The sequence below is a fragment of the Haliotis asinina genome, chromosome 15 (genome assembly GCF_037392515.1).
Source record: "Haliotis asinina isolate JCU_RB_2024 chromosome 15, JCU_Hal_asi_v2, whole genome shotgun sequence".
In the NCBI taxonomy this organism is placed as follows: domain Eukaryota; kingdom Metazoa; phylum Mollusca; class Gastropoda; order Lepetellida; family Haliotidae; genus Haliotis; species Haliotis asinina.
Window position 1 is genome coordinate 34239761 of NC_090294.1, and position 27882 is coordinate 34267642.

General features: G+C 39.0%; 1 pseudogene; it reads left to right on the forward strand.

Moving 5' to 3' along the window:
* LOC137264979 (growth hormone secretagogue receptor type 1-like) overlaps positions 1 to 27882 on the forward strand; it is a 63894-nt pseudogene that overhangs the window by 9051 nt on the left and 26961 nt on the right.

Genomic DNA, 27882 nt, shown 5'->3' on the forward strand with positions numbered 1-27882 from the left:
CCGATTGAACTATTTCTCCTCCAATAGTAACCATTTACCCATGCGAATCCATCAAAAGTTGAGTTGACCAGCTATTCATTAAAGATTTGAGTTATTGTCCATAAAGGTCAACGCGCCAGTGACTGAAATTATTTACAGAATCATAAGTTTAGTTTTTCTATAGTCTTTTCGACACAGCCCTTTCTGCTTCATGTAAATAATAATATCATAAGAAGAGTAATATAATGACGCAAGAGCTGTAGGACATCCTGTTAACATATTTTTTTCCGGTGCAACAGTTTTGTTTTCGGGGCAGTCAAATCACCTTTCCTTGGAATAGTATTGTGGGACGTTTGAGCAAGCATGGTGGATCATCCCCTGTAGGCATGAGAGAAAGGAAACAGGAAAGTAATGGTGTCTGGACAAGGGAACAGTTTCCAAAACCAGTTTCGATTTTCATCAGCGCCATCTTGGATTTGAACTTTTATTTCTCAGGCAACCACTTTAAGACACATACCGATGAAGACCTTACTTCTTCGTATACGTTATCAGTGCAGTCTGAAACCATGCTTTATCAAGTATGCATTTGCCGAGTAAAGACACAACTTTATTAACTTATTAACTTATTACCTTATTACCTTATTATCTTAACTTATCAACCAAAACCTGTAGTCCGTGGTGGATGTTTCCTTGTCAGGTTGTGTCACTGACAACATTCAGTTGCCTGTAACAACACTTTGGATTAGTCCATTATTTCTTTCGTTTTTCGAATTTTTTTTAGGAAAGCAAAGGAGAACAGATAGCATTTAGAGTGCTGATATACTTTGATTTAGTTTAACATCAATTTCATTCTATGTTGTGTTACATTAATTAGTTCATCAAGTACGTCATCAAATTAAGCGGCATGTTTGTAAAATAACACCAAGAAACTATACACCCGATCATCTGAACGATCACAGACAGAAAAGGGGGCGGATTCAGAAGAAAACTACAAATCTCAGTGACCAGATTCAGTGACTCTCGGGTACAGAGAGAAGATGGATGTGACTTCAGTCGGCAGCTCGACTCCAGAAAGCCTTTATGTCATCGGCCGTGGGCGCTGAAGCCCGTAAAGACCGCCATGTAACTTTGTTCGATACACGACTGTTCATCCCGTAGTGAATGAGTGTCCAGTAGGATCTTAATGTGTCTGCTAACATTTGGCGCGAGACAGGCATCTTAGGTTCATACTCTCAAGGGAGTTGAGAATGACAATCGCGTGGATATTGATCCAGTGTTAATATTGTGCCACTTTACATATGCTCTAGGGTGTGGATCTGGCGCATTATCTGACATTGCTATTACTATACTCTTTATTTATATCACAACAATCCCTGAGATCGGTATCAGCAACTCTGTCACGTCAATATCGCACTCGCCGTCACACCAATATTGGCCTCGCTGCCAAACCAATATCACACTCGATGTCACATCAATATCGGGCTGTGTGTCACACCAATATCGCACTCGCTGTCACATCAAAATCACACTCGCTCTCTAACCAATATCGCACTGGCTGTCACCCCAATATTGCACTCGATGTCACACCAATATCGAACTGTGTGGCCCCCAATATCGCACTCTCTCTGACTCCATTATCGCACTCACCGTCACACCAATATCGTATTCATTGTCACCTCAATATCGGACCGTGTGTCACACCAATATCTCACTCGCTGACACCTCAATATTGCACGCCTTTCACTTCAGTATCGGACTGTGTGTCACACCAATATCTCACTCGCCGACACCTCAATATTGCACGCCTTTCACCTCAGTATCGGACAGCAATATCACACTCCCTTCCACAGCACTAACCCATCTCGCTCTTGACTGTTGACAACATTCACTTCCTGTCGTCACAGAGCCTAAGTGACGGACGTCACTCTAGGCAAGGCGACGGGATCTTCATATTACCATGCGTCATTTCAGATCGTCAGTACCGAGTTATTTCGAAGAACATTAACAGCGGAAGTACCTGCATCGTGGGTTTCATCTCATGAGGCATCCCGATGCAGCATATTCCCCAGCACTTACAGTTAGGTGAGTGAGTGGGTTTCATCTCATGAGACATCCCGATGCAGCATATTCCCCAGCACTTACAGTTAGGTGAGTGAGTGGGTTTCATCTCATGAGGCATCCCGATGCAGCATATTCCCCAGCACTTACAGTTAGGTGAGTGAGTGGGTTTCATCTCATGAGGCATCCCGATGCAGCATATTCCCCAGCACTTACAGTTAGGTGAGTGAGTGGGTTTCATCTCATGAGGCATCCCGATGCAGCATATTCCCCAGCACTTACAGTTAGGTGAGTGAGTGGGTTTCATCTCATGAGGCATCCCGATGCAGCATATTCCCCAGCACTTACAGTTAGGTGAGTGAGTGGGTTTCATCTCATGAGACATCCCGATGCAGCATATTCCCCAGCACTTACAGTTAGGTGAGTGAGTGGGTTTCATCTCATGAGACATCCCGATGCAGCATATTCCCCAGCACTTACAGTTAGGTGAGTGAGTGGGTTTCATCTCATGAGACATCCCGATGCAGCATATTCCCCAGCACTTACAGTTAGGTGAGTGAGTGGGTTTCATCTCATGAGGCATCCCGATGCAGCATATTCCCCAGCACTTACAGTTAGGTGAGTGAGTGGGTTTCATCTCATGAGGCATCCCGATGCAGCATATTCCCCAGCACTTACAGTTAGGTGAGTGAGTGGGTTTCATCTCATGAGACATCCCGATGCAGCATATTCCCCAGCACTTACAGTTAGGTGAGTGAGTGGGTTTCATCTCATGAGACATCCCGATGCAGCATATTCCCCAGCACTTACAGTTAGGTGAGTGAGTGGGTTTCATCTCATGAGGCACCCCGATGCAGCATATTCCCCAGCACTTACAGTTAGGTGAGTGAGTGGGTTTCATCTCATGAGACATCCCGATGCAGCATATTCCCCAGCACTTACAGTTAGGTGAGTGAGTGGGTTTCATCTCATGAGGCATCCCGATGCAGCATATTCCCCAGCACTTACAGTTAGGTGAGTGAGTGGGTTTCATCTCATGAGACATCCCGATGCAGCATATTCCCCAGCACTTACAGTTAGGTGAGTGAGTGGGTTTCATCTCATGAGGCATCCCGATGCAGCATATTCCCCAGCACTTACAGTTAGGTGAGTGAGTGGGTTTAATTTTACGTCACACTCAGGAATATTCCAGTTATATGGCGGCGATCAGTAAATAACTGAGTCTGGACCAGGCAATCTAGTGACCAACAGCGTTAGCATGGATCTGCACCTTACTTACAGTTAGGTGTCACAGTAATGTGAAATACCGTAATATTCTTCTTTATTTTGCCATGCCTTGACGCATTTCAGCGTGGTTAAACAAATCACTTTATTGACTAAAATACATTTGCATGAATAGAGTGGTTTCCTTAAAGTACGACTGAAGTATTCCAAGGATTCCCCCGGCCTAATTATGTAAGTGGTTCACAAACGAACGTAACCTCCTCGTGGCACCTTTGATTCTATCAAAGTAATACCACATGTCGATCCGATTTAGACATGATGTCGAATATTCCTGTGTTGGAAAGTGCACCAATACTATACATACAGCGGGAGTAACGTTACTGTTCACATAGTCCTACGATGTTTTACTCTGCTGCTCCATTCCGTAGTGCTCACGACTCAGCACAAATGATTTCAGCGGTGAGAAGTTATTATCATGGTTTCATGTCAAATGTAAAATTCGAATCACGTTGACGTGTAAATCACTAAAGGTTGAACAAATAGTTGTTTGATTACTGGATTTAATACACTGAGACTATTAGCTTGCTGACTGACTGGGACGTCCAAATTTCCAGCTCCTTTTTCATATTGATTATATCACCATCTACCCGATATGTTCGTCTTTATGGCTTGTATTACGGGCCGCACTCAAACCAATATTTGCAAGGAAAAAACTGTCGATGAGTTAATCTTTCAACCCTTCCCGAAAAATAATAAACCTCCATATGATATTATTAATACATGGACTATAAACACTTTCCATCACCGACCACAGCTTGAAAAGGGATATTAGTACTACTTTTTGTCCTTCGGGGAAATATTCACCAGTAATAACTTGTGATTGAACGAATATCAAACTCTAGGCTTTTAAGCCAATTTGTTCATCAAGTAATGTGACAAATTTCCGAACTCAATCTGAGGATATTTGTAACACTACTTTACGACATGAATTTTTGGTATGCAATCAGAGCTCACTGTTCACTGCGCAGGCCGGAATTAAGACATTCCCATCGCACGTTCTCTGAAATCAGACTATTGGATAGACATTAACATTGTGACTCTCTACTACTGTACAGTACTCCAACACGGAGGAAGAAGCTACCGCCGTGAACGCGTGTAGACACAGACCGAGAGGAGGCAGGCGTGATACTGGCTGCATACCGCTCTCACGCAGCACTGGGAGGCAGCTGATTCGTGGTTGGGATAATTGGAAAAAAATCAATAAAGAGCAGCTTTTAAAACCAGATGCTCGAACTTCCACTCGACTGACTAACTCTGGCAACGGGGGCATCATGAACGGGAATGTGACAGCGACGAGTCTCACTCTCCTGGTGGGGACAGAAGTGCCCACAAAGGACAGTTATACCATCTTGGGCGGAAATTCATCGGACAACGATACCCGCCCATCATCTCCTGTTCCCAGTAGCCCAGAGTATCTCCTGGCTTGGGTGACTGTGGCTAATGTTCTGGTGTTTATTACGGGTGTGTTCGGGAATACTCTGGTTATCATCGTCGTGTCCAGGGTGAGAGAGATGAAGACAGCCACCAACTTCTGTCTTATGAACCTCAGTATTGCAGACCTGCTGGTTTTGTTAATCTGTCAACCTGCCGCATTGCTGGAGTTTTTCTGCTATGAGAAGTGGATGCTAGGTGACTTTATGTGTAAGTAAAATCTGGAATTAAGTATATCAAGTCATTAACACAAGTACAGTAAGCATATGTATTTAAACTCATTTCATCAAACAAAAAATAAAAACATGTTACAAAAAGTTTTGATAAGTCATCAGCAAAAGGAAGTGGCGACGAACACTCTTAAAGGCAAAGCGTAGAGCAATTAGAACATAACGAAACTGGAATTGTGTGTCGTGTAATTTAAGAAACCGTGAATAGTTTATACTTGTTATGATGAATTAGATCTTGTTTGAAATGAACAGAGACAATACCCTGTGTTTCTATGTACTAAGCAATAGAGCTAAGGGTTTTTCCAGTGAGTTTGATAACCACCCATGTAACTGTATGTAATAGTTCAAATCTCATCACTTTAATCACGAATTTGAGCCATGCTCGATGTGTCGCTATCCCCTGAGAAGCCTGAGAGTCACCTCATGCAACAGGCGGCTAGTTATATATTATGTGGCAGATTCATTGGCTCATCCTTTACTCGAGTTAAAACATAAAGAGTAAGGCACATCATTTAATTTGTATCAATCTTTTAATTCTATCTAACATGCACGATCCCATTGGTTTTGAAACCTGGTTATCTTGTTTGCAAACGTATTGCATATTGTAGAAGTCCAAATCATGTGAAATGTAACAGGTGGTATGTGTATTGGCAATCTCATATCATATGATGTATATCATGTTTGTTCCATAGTTTAATATGAAGCGCTTGTTAATAGATAAATTCCGATCCAATTACGAATGCGACTCAATATCTATTTCAAATGTGTGAGAACAAAATATTGCCTTCAAATAATTCGGTATACAACTTTTGTCATTATATTCAAAATTCTTGGAGCAGTACACTATACATACAGCTGGTACCAAAAAAGAAGGCACATACAACAGTCGTGCTATTTTCAAACTGTGAAAACTGAACTTTCAAACTAAACCCTGTCTAACATCAATTCTAGCGTCTCTGTGTAAATAGTTTTTCAAACCAGGTCATATGCTGGTCTGGTCGTCTTACGCACAGCATGCGCAGTATAATTGGGGGATGGGTTATATTGGAACATCAAAGAACGTTTACACTCCCATGGCCATGTAAGCTAAGATTCCTGCCAGCAGTTTATTTTTCAGTTTGAACACTTTATCAGAATTGTACAGAGGTAGCTAAAACACACTCTTCCATGGATTAAATGTTACCTTGTTTACATTGTGTTCATTACCTTATTGAAAGAAAAGAGACGGAGTGCAGAAACTTATGTGCATTGCCTTAATCCAGCATGTTCGTGTATATACATATATGTACAATAAAAAAGACAAAACATGTCCCAACATGGAGATCACAATTATCTGTCACGATTGGCAAATATGATGTATGCCGTTCGTTTCTACCTGATTTATAAAGAGGACTTACAATGCGTCATAGTCAATTTGAATCTTCGCTCACATCATTTCTGGTGTCGTCGGTTTTAATTCAATTCAACCACATCTTATTTCTATATGCATTATGTTAATGTTACAGACACGATATGAGAAACATAATAGAACTATAGATTGTGCAAGGCTGAATGGTAGGTATGGCTCAAACTGTTCAGTTACGCTTCTTAAAGCACTATGGCAAGCCTTTTTATACTATAGTGACAATGAATGAAATAAGTCGTCAACTTCATTGGCTCACAACTTAAAGCATACCATTAATGTCTTAGATTCAATTCTTTGCAATGTATATTCGTACATGACCTTCTAATGGGGAGACTTCCTTCATATCGCGTAAAAAATTATCGGGAATATGGTAGACAGTTTGTCAAATCTCGTCCTAGGTCCCCATAACTATAGTCCTATCAAACGTCTTGTACCTGGGAATATGCTTTGATAAACGCGGATGAAAGGCGTTAGCTATTTACGACAGAGACAAGCAGGAGATGTAAAGTCGCTGAATATGGCAACTTGTATGTTGGATTACCCATTCAGGCTGCACTTTAACCCGACATATTATCTTGGTAATGAGTTAGGATAATTATCAAACGAATGTATCTGAAAAACCATTAAGCTTGAATATAACACCTGATGTATAACAGTGGTGTCTTAGCCTCTCGTCAATCACACAATGCGTTATTGTCATGGACGTCATAATCGTCAGTAACTCTAGACCAAAAAGGCTATATTCTAACAATGTGTTCAGTGAAAATATACTTTCCCTTAGATTCTCTCCCAAACTTGTCAGTTGGGGATAAATGTTGTCTTATACGTTCAGTTGAGACGAAGCTAAAATGAGCTTCTGAAGTTAAAGATCTCTTTGACTTTGGCCAATTAATGAATTTCATATTCCATATCTGAGCTGTAACAACAGCATCTGTTCTCAAAACCACGGTATCACGAGCATCGGAACCACAGTTATAGATGATGGTTACCAGGTAAAGTGACAGCAACATCGGGAAAGTATACCAAAGTATAACATCTGTCGAAATGGCGATAGAACACTTCAATTTGGCAAGGACAACTACTTCCTGTGGTCCACACGTAGTTTCCGTTGTTGTTACCGCTTAAGTGGATCCACAGAAAGTAGTCTAGCTTATTACCAAGTTCATTCGCTTAATTCACCCCCCACTTAGTCAATACTCCACACAGTACTGGTGTACAAATGAGCAATTACTGGAAACCTGCCCTACTATGTGGGAAAGCAGTGTAATGCTTATTGAGTGAATTATGCAGTTAAGTGCGGCCCATGATTGACGGGGTCCAACACACTGAACATGAAAGCAAGGCCTGTTTGCTTTATAGCAATGTTTACAGAATCTCCAAACAAAAATGACTCCCAGCAGGAAGGTGTGATAGGAACGTCTGAGGCAGTAGTTTCACCGCTCTCCCTTTCAGGGTACTTGGATGCCGAAAATACACAGTGACTCCTTGCGTCGCGCCAACGATATCAGGCGGTATTGCAAGTTACAGAAAGGAGGTCTTGTGTAGGACAGTTCAGATTATATATAACGCCATATATATTTGATACATGATACACTCTGATCTATCTGTCGAAAAAGTAAAATTCAGTAGTAATTATTATCGACTGTAAGCAATGTAAGCAAGATCAATCCCTTCCTGCATCCTGTGGCAGTATCAATCCCTTCCTGCATCCTGTGGCAATATCAACCCCTTCCTACACCCAGTGGCAGTATCAATCCCTTCTTACACACTGTGTCAGTATCAACCTCTTTCTGCATCCTATGGCAATATCAACCCCTTCCTACACCCAGTGGCAGTATCAATCCCTTCTTACACACTGTGTCAGTATCAATCTCTTTCTGCATCCTATGGCAATATCAACCCCTTCCTACACCCAGTGGCAGTATCAATCCCTTCTTACACACTGTGTCAGTATCAATCTCTTCCTGCATCCTATGGCAATATCAACCCCTTCCTACACCCAGTGGCAGTATCAATCCCTTCTTACAAACTGTGTCAGTATCAATCTCTTCCTGCATCCTATGGCAATATCAACTCCTTCCTACACCCAGTGGCAGTATCAATCCCTTCTTACACACTTTGGCATCTCTTCCTGCATCCTGTGGCAGTATCAATCTCTTCCTGCATCTTGTGACAATATCAACCCCTTCCTACACAGTGTGACAATATCAACCCCTTCCTACACAGTGTGACAATATCAATCCATTCCTACACACTGTGGCAATTCCAATCCCTTCCTTAACACTGTGGCAACAGCAGTTCTTTTCCACACATGATAGCATTAACGCAATAGCAATCTATTTCCACTCACTGTGACAGTAGTCATCTTTCCCCGAGCTTTGGCAATAATAATTCCGTTTCCTGTGCTAAGATGTGTCAAAAACACTCTCTTCTCACACAGTAGCAATAATTCTTTCCACACAGTGTGGCAAGAACAATCAATCTGTTTTCAAAAGCTGAGGAAAAACAGACCCCTGATAAAAGGGTCCCCTCCCCTTTAGAGAGTTCGAGTATTTTCAGGTCGTCGTGTAAAGTTTCTCTAACTCTATTACACAATACAAGAGGCAAGATAGAGTGGTCATAACGATATCCATGCATATCGACTTGTGACAGTAACGATCAGCGAGCAATATGGTATGGTTGTGACGATCACTAAGCATATATACTTGTGACAGCGAACATATAGTATGATAGTAGAAGTCACCAAGCATATATACGTGTGGCAGTACTGATCAGCGAACATTTGATATGACAGCAACGATCACTTAACATGTATATGTGTGACAGTAATGTTCAGCGAACATTTGATATGACAGCAACGATCACTTAACATGTATACGTGTGACAGTAATGTTCAGCGAACATTTGATATGACAGCAACGATCACTCAGCATGTATACGTGTGACAGTAATGTTCAGCGAACATTTGATATGACAGTAGCGATCATTCAGCATGTATACTTGAGACAGTAACGATCATGGGGTAGGGGGTATGGTGGGCGAGCTGTCTGCGCAAGGCTGGTGATCCAGTGAACTTGAGGTGCCGGGATCGTGGACATCTGTGGTAAAAAAACCTTGGAATCAACTTTGCGTATAGACTCTTTCAGTGTTGTCACAACCCCTAGTGTTCAGTACACAATCCCGTGCACTTAAAAAGAACCCACGAATCCGTTGGTAGATGACCAGATGGTTGCCACCTGTGTACGTGAAAACACCTAGTTGGGGATATACAACGGACTGTGACTATTTGCCCAGTCCACAAAGTACCTCTAAGGATGGGAAACCTCATGGCTCCAAGAGTTTTATGATGATAAAGTTCGTGATAATTTCATCTCTCTGGTCACAGAATGTAACAAAATCATGCACTGATAGCATTGATGCAAGTGTCACAAAGATAGTTTGCGAGTACATGCTTTGCGCAGGTTTATTGGGCACAATGTCTCGCAAAGATTTTCATGCTAGCTATTTTCACAACAGATGCTAATTTTACTTGGAAATGTCGATGAACATAGCTATTTTCCATGGTATGTGGGCAGTTAATTCTGAATGGATCAGGGTGCAGTCAAAGAATTAAGGTATTGTAGTCTTGGGCAAAGATCTTTGAACTCGTTCAAGATCAGTGTAGTATGATTCCGAAAGGGAAGTAGTTCACATCCATAGATGGTACTTGGGATTATAACACGTTTCCATATTTTAGTGCTTACAGTGGGGTTACGACCATTTAGATGAAGGTCAGAAGTATATACAGAGTTCATGGCTGTGGAAGTTCTTTCACAGGCTGACTTAGCCTGGCATGGGGGATCTTCCCTTTGGTGTGAACGAAACACCTGCTTATGATGTTTCATGTACGTGTTTTACAATGCTTTGTCCAAGTGTGAATGTTGGGTTTAAAGTGGCCAGCACATGCTGTCAAACTCGAGTTTGGGAGTGCGAATATTCCAACAACTCTCCACCAACACCAATTTCAGAGTTGTCAAACTGTTGTCAAGAAACATGAAGGGTCTCTATCCTCACTAACTCAAACTTTTGGTGTTGTCAAAGTCGAGTTTGACGTGTGAAGTGTTGTCAAACTCGTGTTGTTCACAAACGGCCAATCGCAGTCAACGAAATTGTCACGTGACCGCACCGATGGAGTCGTGGCGTTCAAATGACACGATTGTTTGACAACGTGTTTGACGAGTGAAAGCGCTAGTTTGCCAACTTTTAAAATTTCAGCAACGTGTGTTGTCAAACTCTAGTTTGCCTTAAGAAGGCTGCTGAAGTATCTGTTTTGCTTCTTACTGAATATTATGGAACAACTGTTGTTGGGGTTATAAACGAGGCGCCATTTCGGGGAACATTGATTCAATTAGAGATTGCATACCGTGAGTGGTAAAGCTCATTGGAATCGTGTCATCAGCCAGTAGAAATCTGGTTGTGTTCACAACAGACATATTTATACCGTATGTAGTAATCAGCAATTCTAGGATGAGGTGCGTCATCAACAAAAAACAGAAAAAGGCCACAGCTCTTCGTGTGGCCCACGCCACGTGACACATGGAATAAATCTGATGAACGCCCTCAAAACACAACCTCTTCATCTGTTCAAGTGTTTCCTTTTGTGTTCAAGATCAAGTTCAAAGTCGAGAGATTAATCGAGTTTGATGTCGCCCTCACTCACTTTATATCACTAGATTTTCTGTTCTCTGTTGTGGATGTATGCCGTAATTTTCGTTCAGAATTTGTGAGGATAAACTGTGTAGGTACTAAGTCATGTGAACATGAATGTTTCGCTTTCACACATGCGCTAGCAATGATCAGCGAACACATGGCATGACAGTAACGATCGATCACCAGCATATGTACGAGTGACAGTAATGTCCACGAAGTACACATACGTGTGACAGTAACGACCACCAAGCATATATATGTGTGACAGTAACGATCATCAAGCATATATACTTGTGGCAGTAACGTCCCCCGAGCATGCATACGTGTGACAGTTGTGTTCACTAAACATATATACGTGTGGCAGTAACGATCACCAAACATATATACGCGTGACTGTAACAATCAGGAAACATGTGGTGTCGTTGTGATTGCAACTATCTGGAAACATATGGTTTTGCAGTAACGGGGAGCGTTAACCTGCTTTACGCTATATGGGGTTCTGTATGTCGAGCGGAAGTACTAACCTACAGCGTCCTTACTTTCGCCACAAGAAGGGGATAAAGTGAATCGTATTCATTACATAACATCTCATTATGAATTATGTCACTGCAGACATGATGTGACTTATCTTCCAACATGTTGGCTGTGAGTACGGACACTAACGGTGTGAACTGTTTACTGACATGTACCTGTGATGTTTCATGCAGATGGCAGTTTAGTCCCGATGTCCAACGAAAAGATGCATTGTAAATACTGCCTCGATGCCTTTGCAGAACCAGAACACGTTTTTGTGTGCGTGCAGTTGATGCAGCCATGCAGTACAAATCAGGCCGGTCTATCTATTCTTATCATTACATCCGTCACGGTGTTTTCATAAGAGCATCTCTTTGATGTGGGATAACCATAAAACATAAACATAGGTATGAAGGCATATAGGCTTGTAGGAGTACCGCTGCCATCTTCTTCAGTGTTTGGGCGATGGGTAGTTTTAAATTTAGTCTGTTTTAAACTTTGCTTCCGTTTATTAGACCCAGTCATGTCACCCGACCCACTTCTGTGCTTATAGTCTCTGAACCATTATTCGTTTATCTCCTCTGTGGGTTACTTATAAGTCGATGTAAGACATTTTCCAAGTCTGCTGAGAATGTGGAAATGGTCAAAAGTACTTCTCACCAGGTGGCCAGGTTTCTCCACAAAACTAGGATATGTACAACTGATGTTTTACGTGAATTCTTTGGCAGAGACGTACCTTCCAAATGAAAAACAGGAACAAATTACTCCAGCACTGAGGGGCGAGGATATTTAAGAGTGACCGTACACATTGTGCATTCACTGCCTACTCTTAAAGATAGCACGCCACCTGCGTATTTGATGATGAGTATACTGAGTGTTGATACCTACTGATTGTATATGGCATGTCACGCCTTCATTAGCGAGGGTATTCACGCGTTTCTGGCATGTTTTGGTTGGGTTATTTACTACTCTCAAGGGAAACCTCCGAGAAAAGGCCAGAGATAGTGTCTGACATAGGAGAAAGTGAGTGAGTTATGTTTAACGCTATTTAAGCACAACTTATCCGTGGATGGTGGAAGGCCCTAAGATTTCGCCTGGTAGCGCTTGGGTCAAACCGTCAAACACGGCCATGATGCTGGCAAACACTGACAGACATTTCGGCGAGCCGGGACTAGAAACCACAATCACATATTTGTAGAACTGACTACATATGATAAATAACTAAGAAGCCTGGAAATGATTTGGAAATATAAACTTTCAATGAGTTGTTTTGATGCAGAAGTTGTTTTTACAAATCCATCCTTATCGTCTAGTTCGATCGCCAAACGGCACAAAATTGGCCCCCTTTCAATGGCGGGAGCAAAGGTTGAGACGACATGATAACGGACGCCTCTTTGCTAGCTGCTGCAAGCTGCTTGCTATGGCCTTGTGTATATATGTGGCAAGGGCGGGGGTTGGTATGGTTGGCGATGGCTGGGACTGGGGAGGGAGGGATGCAGCATGCGTTTGCCGATAAGGCTTAGGACGTAAACATGTTGACATAGCCACCCTGTCTCTAAACGCTGACAGGCGTCCTAATGTGTGATGATGTTTCACTTGTTGAGAGATTTGATAACATTCTCTTGGACTAGGTGACAAAAGAACTTGTGTTTTATGTACAACTGTTTCACAGTTTGTATGTAGTGCCACTAGACAGATAACCATGATGTGGTTCAGACCATGCAATAATCACAACGTTTTTTATGGAAGGAATCGTTGTTGAAAGTACCAAGAAAAGCTTTTAGGGGAGTTTTTGGGCGTTTCCAGCGCATTTACTACGTGGCGTATGCAACGCGTTGTCTACTGTCAAAAACATTAAGATCCAGAGGAAATACACATATGCAGCTCTAACCTGTACATGGTCAGCAGGCGAGTGCGCACATGAAACTGTCGCTCACACTTCATGCACCAGGCGAGCACACACATAAAACCTGGACTCGAACATCGTCACCAGGCGAGTACACACATGCAACTCTCATTGTAATTCATCATCCTCCGGCGAGTTCTCTCAAAGACCCTTTGACATATGTAATCAAAGGTAAACGTTATTGTGACACAGAGTATTTTCATTGCTAATGTTGTGAATGATTTTGTGGATTTAACCTGAGAAATGGTGTGCCATGCCTCCGCACAATTCGTCGTGGCAATGCATGTAATTTAGATGAAAGCGTGAAGCCTGGTTCGCGTCCAGTTTACGCATATGTTAAGCACTTGGCACGTAATATGTGACCGAAAATGGCGCGCATTGTCACTCAATAATACGCTATCATACGACTTATTTACGTCAAGGTCAAGTATTGTTGGCGCATTGTTTACGTCTGGTGTACGGAATGGTACGCTCGACGCGCATTGTTCCAGAAAGGTCATGCGTTGCCACAGTCACTTCGCAAATGCATGAAGCATGATATTATTTGCTCCCGCTTCTTGCATTGCTGTGGACCTACAACATGTGAAAATGCTCTTATTTCTTCTCCTTTTTTGTAAATGACCTACTGTCCGCCGAACATGGAGAAACAGCCTTGTCCCTCTCTGCAACTTCAGTGTCCATCCCTCTGTATGTCTCTGGTTCGTATCCGGTATCTTCTTCAGGTCTTCGTTCCACTGCTAGTCTTGCTCTTCTGGTTCTCTTCTTCATGGTAGGCATCATCTTGACTGTTCGCTGTCGTGTTTGAAGAATGTAGGGACTGGCGATGTGCACTCTTTGAACAATGCGTGAAGTAGGCGTAACAATGCGTATCAGTTTCACGACATGCGCACATTATTCGTGTTGTGCGCAAAATATGCGGGGACTTGTCATGCCATGACCACGTGAACAAGTGAGGACAATGCAAAACTCTCGCCCGCCTACATCACGACACATTAGGAGGCGTGATGAACTGTGCGGAGTCAGCAGCAACCATGTCGAACACAGTTCATGATCAAGCGGGCCAATGCGTGACACTGCGTGTCAATGCGTGCAGGGCTAGAAATTGACATCCTTTGATATGCGAGTAGGTTGCGCAATGTTCATGCGCACTGGTACGCAGCCCCGTAAAGTTTAAGCACACTTCACAACAGTTTACAAAATTCGTGGAAGTGTCATGGTGGCTTTAAAATGTTCATGCGCACTGGTACGCAGCCCCGTAAAGTTTAAGCACACTTCACAACAGTTTACAAAAGTCGTGGAAGTGTCATGGTGGCTTTAAAATGTTCATGCGCACTGGTACGCAGCCCCGTAAAGTTTAAGCACACTTCACAACAGTTTACAAAAGTCGTGGAAGTGTCATGGTGGCTTTAAAATGTTCATGCGCACTGGTACGCAGCCCCGTAAAGTTTAAGCACACTTCACAACAGTTTACAAAGTTCGTGGAAGTGTCATGGTTGCTTTAAAATGTTCATGCGCACTGGTACGCAGCCCCGTAAAGTTTAAGCACACTTCACAACAGTTTACAAAAGTCGTGGAAGTGTCATGGTGGCTTTAAAATGTTCATGCGCACTGGTACGCAGCCCCGTAAAGTTTAAGCACACTTCACAACAGTTTACAAAAGTCGTGGAAGTGTCATGGTGGCTTTAAAATGTTCATGCGCACTGGTACGCAGCCCCGTAAAGTTTAAGCACACTTCACAACAGTTTACCAAAGTCGTGGAAGTGTCATGGTGGCTTTAACATGGTCGAAGAAACAAAGGACCAGTTATGTTCATGTTGAAAGGCCATTGAAATTTATCGTTCTGGAACAACATTCCAAGTCTCGGTAAAATGACAAAAAAGGTTTGATTCCTCGCACCGTGACCTTGCTCGTCGATTCAACGTCCTTAAAAGGGAGGTTGCGCTTATGGTGGCGGTTTCAGAAAAAAAACAAACACGCACCCCTTACAGCCAGCACCCCTTACAACCAGCAGCACTTTCAGTCAGAAACCCTTACAGCCAGCATCCCTTACAGTCTGAACCATACCTGTTATATCATCCATACAAGATGCCAAACCTTACGGTCAATTCTAACGCCAGGTAATGTCTACAGTGGAGCAGACGACGCTGGGGAGGGTTAAATAGAGTTGTCTTCATCGTCTCAATCGTCAGCTGCAACAAAGACGCCAATAAATGTGATTGAACTGAAAACACGTGTAGGGAGGTACCTTGGTACCAATTTTTGTAATTGGCCGCTTACCTGTTTTGCTAAAGAACGGCCTTGGTGTGACGTATGAACACACTACCGCCAGACCACACCTTGCTCAAATTGAACAGCAGTATCTTAATCAGAGCAACGTTGATCTGTTACCCTGGCCGGCGACCTATATGACGCAGAATTCCCTGATTTGTCACCATTCATCACGTCTAGGATGAATGTTGCGACGTTTAAGACTCCATTCGGATCTCCCAACAACACTACAGGAACTCGTCCGAATTCATCCCAGGTTATGGAATGATCTTTCCCAATCCATCCCAGGTTATGGAATGATCTTTCCCAGTCCATCCCAGGTTATGGAATGATCTTTCCCAATCCATCCCAGGTTATGGAATGATCTTTCCCAATCCATCCCAGGTTATGGAATGATCTTTCCCAATCCATCCCAGGTTATGGAATGATCTTCCCCAATCCATCCCAGGTTATGGAATGATCTTCCCCAGGACTTTCATAGACGTTAGTGGTCACAATGCACGCCGATGACCGTGTGAACTTGACTGTGAGCCCACTTTTTTTCTGGATTATTTGCATGAGCTAGGTGCGCCGTGCTTATGGACTGTTGATCGTTCGCCACACTGAAACGTATATTCCAATAATATAATAATATAATTAATGCAATAACATTTCATTTAAAGTTTAACACTGATTTTCTTTGCTGTGTTCGTGTCACAGTTTAACTGTGGGTTTTGAGCAAACAGCATGCACGAAGCAAATCACCAAGCACAGTTCTGTGGGTGTAAGTCATTTACAGCCGCCATATGCACAAAGTCATGTAATACACACATACATGTGGAATCGGTCAAAATATCTACAAGCGAGAGAGTCAAGTTTATCTGCGAAACAAGAATACGTAACGCAGTTGCAAAACTATCAGATTCTACGTGAATTCTTTGGCAGAGACGTACTTTCGAAAATGAAAACCAGAAATATTTCGAGGGGATATTTAGGAGTGACCGTACATTAACTGCTTACATTCGTTAAGATTTTTCAAAGTTGGGTGTTTGACGGCTGTTGAAGATGCCATGTATCAGGCGATTACTCACATGCACCTGTTGAAGGTCCCTTATAGATCTGTCATTTATACATATATACAACAGGTGAGATCACACTCGTGTCTGCGGTCCATACATGAAATTCCAGATGAATATACATATATATCTATCATTTTATACGTACAACAGGTAAGTACCCAAGACTTCGTGTCTGTGAAGTTCCAGGTGAATACACATATATACCTCCATGTAATACACACATACATCTGCATGTAATACATACGTACATCTCCATGTAATACATACGTACATCTCCATGTAATACATACGTACATCTGCATGTAATACACACATACATCTGCATGTAATACACACATACATCTGCATGTAATACACATATACATCTCCATGTAACACACACATACATTTCCATGTAATATACACATATACCTCCATGTAGTACACACATACATCTGCATGTAATACACACATACATCTCCATGTAACACACACATACATTTCCATGTAATATACACATATACCTCCATGTAATACACACATACATCTCCATGTAATACATACGTACATCTCCATGAAGTACACACATACATTTCCATGTAATATACACATATACCTCCATGTAATACACACATACATCTTCATGTAATACACACATACATCTCCATGTAGTACACACATACACCTCCATGTAATACACACATACCTCTCCATGTAATACACACATACATCTCCATGTAATACACATATACATCTCCATGTAATACACACATACCTCTCCATGTAATACACACATACATCTCCATGTAATACACACATACACCTCCATGTAATACACATATACACCTCCATGTAATATACACATACATCTCCACGTAGTACACACATACATCTCCATGTAATACACACATACATCTCCATGTAATACACACATACATCTCCATGTAATACACATATACATCTCCATGTAGTACACACATACATCTCCATGTAATACACACATACATCTCCATGTAATACACATATACATCTCCATGTAGTACACACATACATCTCCATGTAGTACACACATACACCTCCATGTAATACACACATAAATCTCCATATAATACACACATACATCTCCATGTAATACACACATACATCTCCATGTAATACACAAAATACATCTCCATGTAATACACATATACATCTCCATGTAACACACACATACCTCTCCATGTAATACACACATACCTCTCCTTGTAATACACACATACCTCTCCATGTAATACACACATACATCTCCATGTAATACACACATACATCTCCATGTAATACATACGTACATCTCCATGTAATACACACATACATCTCCATGTAATACACACATACATCTCCATGTAATACACATATACATCTCCATGTAGTACACACATACATCTCCATGTAATACACACATACCTCTCCATGTAATACACATATACATCTCCATGTAGTACACACATACACCTCCATGTAATACACACATACACCTCCATGTAATACACACATACATCTCCATGTAATACACACATACATCTCCATGTAATACACATATACATCTCCATGTAATACACACATACATCTCCATGTAATACACACATACCTCTCCTTGTAATACACACATACCTCTCCATGTAATACACACATACATCTCCATGTAATACACACATACATCTCCATGTAATACATACGTACATCTCCATGTAATACACACATACATCTCCATGTAATACACACATACACCTCCATGTAATACACATATACATCTCCATGTAATACACACATACCTCTCCATGTAATACACACATACATCTCCATGTAATACACACATACATCTCCATGTAATACACACATACACCTCCATGTAATACACATATACATCTCCATGTAATACACACATACATCTCCATGTAATACATACGTACATCTCCATGAAGGACACACATACATTTCCATGTAGTACACACATACACCTCCATGTAATACACACATACATCTCCATGTAATACACACATACATCTCCATGTAGTACACACATACACCTCCATGTAATACACACATACATCTCCATGTAATACACACATACATCTCCCTGTAATACACACATACCTCTCCATGTAATACACACATACATCTCCATGTAATACACACATACATCTCCATGTAGTACACACATACATCTCCATGTAATACACACATACATCTCCATGTAATACACACATACATGTCCATGTAATACACATATACATCTACATGTAATACACACATACATCTCCATGTAGTACACACATACATCTCCATGTAATACACACATACATCTCCATGTAATACACACATACATCTCCATGTAATACCCACATACATCTCCATGTAATACACACATACATCTCCATGTAATACACATATACATCTCCATGTAATACACACAAACATCTCCATGTAATACACACATACATCTCCATGTAATACACACATACATCTCCATGTAATACACATATACATCTCCATGTAATACACACATACATCTCCATGTAATACACACATACATCTCCATGTAATGCACACATACCTCTCCATGTAATACACACATACATCTCCATGTAATACACACATACATCTCCATGTAGTACACACATACACCTCCATGTAATACACATATACATCTCCATGTAATACACACATACCTCTCCATGTAATACACACATACATCTCCATGTAATACACACATACATCTCCATGTAATACACACATACACCTCCATGTAATACACATATACATCTCCATGTAATACACATATACATCTCCATGTAAGACACACATACATCTCCATGTAATACACATATACATCTCCATGTAATACACACATACATCTCCATGTAATACACACATACATCTCCATGTAATACACACATACATCTCCATGTAAGACACAAATACATCTTCATGTAATACACATATACATCTCCATGTAAGACACAAATACATCTTCATGTAATACACACATATAATACACATATACATCTCCATGTAATACACACATACATCTCCATGTAATACACACATACATCTCCATGTAATACACATATACATCTCCATGTAATACACATATACATCTCCATGTAAGACACAAATACATCTTCATGTAATACACACATATAATACACATATACATCTCCATGTAATACACATATACATCTCCATGTAATACACATATACATCTCCATGTAGTACACATATACATCTCCATGTAATACACACATACATCTCCATGTAAGACACAAATACATCTCCATGTAATACACATATACATCTCCATGTAAGACACAAATACATCTTCATGTAATACACACATATAATACACACATACATCTCCATGTAATACACACATACCTCTCCATGTAATACACACATACATCTCCATGTAATACACACATACATCTCCATGTAATACACATATACATCTCCATGTAATACACATATACATCTCCATGTAATACACACATACATCTCCATGTAATACACAAATACATCTCTATGTAATACACATATACATCTCCATGTAAGACACAAATACATCTCCATGTAATACACATATACATCTCCATGTAATACACATATACATCTCCATGTAATACACATATACATCTCCATGTAATACACACATACATCTCCATATAAGACACAAATACATCTCCATGTAATACACATATACATCTCCATGTAAGACACAAATACATCTTCATGTAATACACACATACATCTCCATGTAATACACACATACACCTCCATGTAATACACATATACATCTCCATGTAATACACATATACATCTCCATGTAAGACACAAATACATCTTCATGTAATACACACATATAATACACATATACATCTCCATGTAATACACATATACATCTCCATGTAATACACATATACATCTCCATGTAGTACACATATACATCTCCATGTAATACACACATACATCTCCATGTAAGACACAAATACATCTCCATGTAATACACATATACATCTCCATGTAAGACACAAATACATCTTCATGTAATACACACACATAATACACACATACATCTCCATGTAATACACACATACCTCTCCATGTAATACACACATACATCTCCATGTAATACACACATACATCTCCATGTAATACACATATACATCTCCATGTAATACACATATACATCTCCATGTAATACACAAATACATCTCCATGTAATACACAAATACATCTCTATGTAATACACATATACATCTCCATGTAAGACACAAACACATCTCCATGTAATACACATGTACATCTCCATGTAATACACATATACATCTCCATGTAATACACATATACATCTCCATGTAATACACACATACATCTCCATATAAGACACAAATACATCTCCATGTAATACACATATACATCTCCATGTAAGACACAAATACATCTTCATGTAATACACACATACATCTCCATGTAATACACACATACACCTCCATGTAATACACATATACATCTCCATGTAATACACACATACATCTCCATGTAATACACACATACACCTCCATGTAATACACATATACATCTCCATGTAATACACACATACATCTCCATGTATTACACATATACATCTCCATGTAAGACACAAATACATCTTCATGTAATACACACATACATCTCCATGTAATACACACATACATCTCCATGTAGTACACACATACATCTCCATGTAATACACATATACATCTCCATGTAGTACACACATACATCTCCATGTAAGACACAAATACATCTTCATGTAATACACACATATAATACAGATATACATCTCCATGTAATACACACATACCTCTCCATGTAATACACACATACATCTCCATGTAATACACACATACATCTCCATGTAATACACATATACATCTCCATGTAATACACACATACATCTCCATGTAAGACACAAATACATCTCCATGTAATACACACATACATCTCCATGTAAGACACAAATACATCTTCATGGAATACACACATATAATACACATATACATCTCCATGTAATACACATATACATCTCCATGTAATACACATATAGATCTCCATGTAATACACATATACATCTCCATGTAATACACACATACATCTCCATGTAAGACACAAATACATCTTCATGTAATACACACATATAATACAGATATACATCTCCATGTAATACACACATACCTCTCCATGTAATACACACATACATCTCCATGTAATACACACATACATCTCCATGTAATACACATATACATCTCCATGTAATACACACATACATCTCCATGTAAGACACAAATACATCTCCATGTAATACACACATACATCTCCATGTAAGACACAAATACATCTTCATGGAATACACACATATAATACACATATACATCTCCATGTAATACACATATACATCTCCATGTAATACACATATAGATCTCCATGTAATACACATATACATCTCCATGTAATACACACATACATCTCCATGTAAGACACAAATACATCTCCATGTAATACACATATACATCTCCATGTAAGACACAAATACATCTTCATGTAATACACACATATAATACACACATACATCTCCATGTAATACACACATACCTCTCCATGTAATGCACACATACATCTCCATGTAATACACACATACATCTCCATGTAATACACATATACATCTCCATGTAATACACATATACATCTCCATGTAATACACACATACATCTCCATGTAATACACACATACATCTCCATGTAATACACACATACATCTCCATGTAGTACACACATACATCTCCATGTAATACACACATACATCTCCATGTAATACACACATACATCTCCATGTAATACACACATACATGTCCATGTAATACACATATACATCTCCATGTAATACACACATACATCTCCATGTAGTACACACATACATCTCCATGTAATACACACATACATCTCCATGTAATACACACATACATCTCCATGTAATACCCACATACATCTCCATGTAATACACACATACATCTCCATGTAATACACATATACATCTCCATGTAATACACATATACATCTCCATGTAATACACACATACATCTCCATGTAATACACACATACATGTCCATGTAATACACATATACATCTCCATGTAATACACACATACATCTCCATGTAGTACACACATACATCTCCATGTAATACACACATACATCTCCATGTAATACACACATACCTCTCCATGTAATGCACACATACATCTCCATGTAATACACACATACATCTCCATGTAATACACATATACATCTCCATGTAATACACATATACATCTCCATGTAATACACACATACATCTCCATGTAATACACACATACATCTCCATGTAATACACACATACATCTCCATGTAGTACACACATACATCTCCATGTAATACACACATACATCTCCATGTAATACACACATACATGTCCATGTAATACACATATACATCTCCATGTAATACACACATACATCTCCATGTAGTACACACATACATCTCCATGTAATACACACATACATCTCCATGTAATACACACATACATCTCCATGTAATACCCACATACATCTCCATGTAATACACACATACATGTCCATGTAATACACATATACATCTCCATGTAATACACACAAACATCTCCATGTAATACACACATACATCTCCATGTAATACACACATACATCTCCATGTAATACACATATACATCTCCATGTAATACACACATACATCTCCATGTAATACACACATACATCTCCATGTAATGCACACATACCTCTCCATGTAATACACACATACATCTCCATGTAATACACACATACATCTCCATGTAGTACACACATACACCTCCATGTAATACACATATACATCTCCATGTAATACACACATACCTCTCCATGTAATACACACATACATCTCCATGTAATACACACATACATCTCCATGTAATACACACATACACCTCCATGTAATACACATATACATCTCCATGTAATACACACATACATCTCCATGTAATACACACATACATCTCCATGTAATACACACATACATCTCCATGTAATACACACATACATCTCCATGTAAGACACAAATACATCTTCATGTAATACACATATACATCTCCATGTAAGACACAAATACATCTTCATGTAATACACACATATAATACACATATACATCTCCATGTAATACACACATACATCTCCATGTAATACACACATACATCTCCATGTAATACACATATACATCTCCATGTAATACACATATACATCTCCATGTAAGACACAAATACATCTTCATGTAATACACACATATAATACACATATACATCTCCATGTAATACACATATACATCTCCATGTAATACACATATACATCTCCATGTAGTACACATATACATCTCCATGTAATACACACATACATCTCCATGTAAGACACAAATACATCTCCATGTAATACACATATACATCTCCATGTAAGACACAAATACATCTTCATGTAATACACACATATAATACACACATACATCTCCATGTAATACACACATACCTCTCCATGTAATACACACATACATCTCCATGTAATACACACATACATCTCCATGTAATACACATATACATCTCCATGTAATACACATATACATCTCCATGTAATACACACATACATCTCCATGTAATACACAAATACATCTCTATGTAATACACATATACATCTCCATGTAAGACACAAATACATCTCCATGTAATACACATATACATCTCCATGTAATACACATATACATCTCCATGTAATACACATATACATCTCCATGTAATACACACATACATCTCCATATAAGACACAAATACATCTCCATGTAATACACATATACATCTCCATGTAAGACACAAATACATCTTCATGTAATACACACATACATCTCCATGTAATACACACATACACCTCCATGTAATACACATATACATCTCCATGTAATACACATATACATCTCCATGTAAGACACAAATACATCTTCATGTAATACACACATATAATACACATATACATCTCCATGTAATACACATATACATCTCCATGTAATACACATATACATCTCCATGTAGTACACATATACATCTCCATGTAATACACACATACATCTCCATGTAAGACACAAATACATCTCCATGTAATACACATATACATCTCCATGTAAGACACAAATACATCTTCATGTAATACACACATATAATACACACATACATCTCCATGTAATACACACATACCTCTCCATGTAATACACACATACATCTCCATGTAATACACACATACATCTCCATGTAATACACATATACATCTCCATGTAATACACATATACATCTCCATGTAATACACACATACATCTCCATGTAATACACACATACATCTCCATGTAATACACACATACATCTCCATGTAGTACACACATACATCTCCATGTAATACACACATACATCTCCATGTAAGACACAAATACATCTTCATGGAATACACACATATAATACACATATACATCTCCATGTAATACACATATACATCTCCATGTAATACACATATAGATCTCCATGTAATACACATATACATCTCCATGTAATACACACATACATCTCCATGTAAGACACAAATACATCTTCATGTAATACACACATATAATACAGATATACATCTCCATGTAATACACACATACCTCTCCATGTAATACACACATACATCTCCATGTAATACACACATACATCTCCATGTAATACACATATACATCTCCATGTAATACACACATACATCTCCATGTAAGACACAAATACATCTCCATGTAATACACACATACATCTCCATGTAAGACACAAATACATCTTCATGGAATACACACATATAATACACATATACATCTCCATGTAATACACATATACATCTCCATGTAATACACATATAGATCTCCATGTAATACACATATACATCTCCATGTAATACACACATACATCTCCATGTAAGACACAAATACATCTCCATGTAATACACATATACATCTCCATGTAAGACACAAATACATCTTCATGTAATACACACATATAATACACACATACATCTCCATGTAATACACACATACCTCTCCATGTAATGCACACATACATCTCCATGTAATACACACATACATCTCCATGTAATACACATATACATCTCCATGTAATACACATATACATCTCCATGTAATACACACATACATCTCCATGTAATACACACATACATCTCCATGTAATACACACATACATCTCCATGTAGTACACACATACATCTCCATGTAATACACACATACATCTCCATGTAATACACACATACATATCCATGTAATACACACATACATGTCCATGTAATACACATATACATCTCCATGTAATACACACAAACATCTCCATGTAGTACACACATACATCTCCATGTAATACACACATACATCTCCATGTAATACACACATACATCTCCATGTAATACCCACATACATCTCCATGTAATACACACATACATGTCCATGTAATACACATATACATCTCCATGTAAGACACACAAACATCTCCATGTAATACACACATACATCTCCATGTAATACACACATACATCTCCATGTAATACACATATACATCTCCATGTAATACACACATACATCTCCATGTAATACACACATACATCTCCATGTAATGCACACATACCTCTCCATGTAATACACACATACATCTCCATGTAATACACACATACATCTCCATGTAGTACACACATACACCTCCATGTAATACACATATACATCTCCATGTAATACACACATACCTCTCCATGTAATACACACATACATCTCCATGTAATACACACATACATCTCCATGTAATACACACATACACCTCCATGTAATACACATATACATCTCCATGTAATACACACATACATCTCCATGTAATACACATATACATCTCCATGTAATACACACATACATCTCCATGTAATACACACATACATCTCCATGTAATACACACATACATCTCCATGTAAGACACAAATACATCTTCATGTAATACACATATACATCTCCATGTAAGACACAAATACATCTTCATGTAATACACACATATAATACACATATACATCTCCATGTAATACACACATACATCTCCATGTAATACACACATACATCTCCATGTAATACACATATACATCTCCATGTAATACACATATACATCTCCATGTAAGACACAAATACATCTTCATGTAATACACACATATAATACACATATACATCTCCATGTAATACACATATACATCTCCATGTAATACACATATACATCTCCATGTAGTACACATATACATCTCCATGTAATACACACATACATCTCCATGTAAGACACAAATACATCTCCATGTAATACACATATACATCTCCATGTAAGACACAAATACATCTTCATGTAATACACACATATAATACACACATACATCTCCATGTAATACACACATACCTCTCCATGTAATACACACATACATCTCCATGTAATACACACATACATCTCCATGTAATACACATATACATCTCCATGTAATACACATATACATCTCCATGTAATACACACATACATCTCCATGTAATACACAAATACATCTCTATGTAATACACATATACATCTCCATGTAAGACACAAATACATCTCCATGTAATACACATATACATCTCCATGTAATACACATATACATCTCCATGTAATACACATATACATCTCCATGTAATACACACATACATCTCCATATAAGACACAAATACATCTCCATGTAATACACATATACATCTCCATGTAAGACACAAATACATCTTCATGTAATACACACATACATCTCCATGTAATACACACATACACCTCCATGTAATACACATATACATCTCCATGTAATACACATATACATCTCCATGTAAGACACAAATACATCTTCATGTAATAC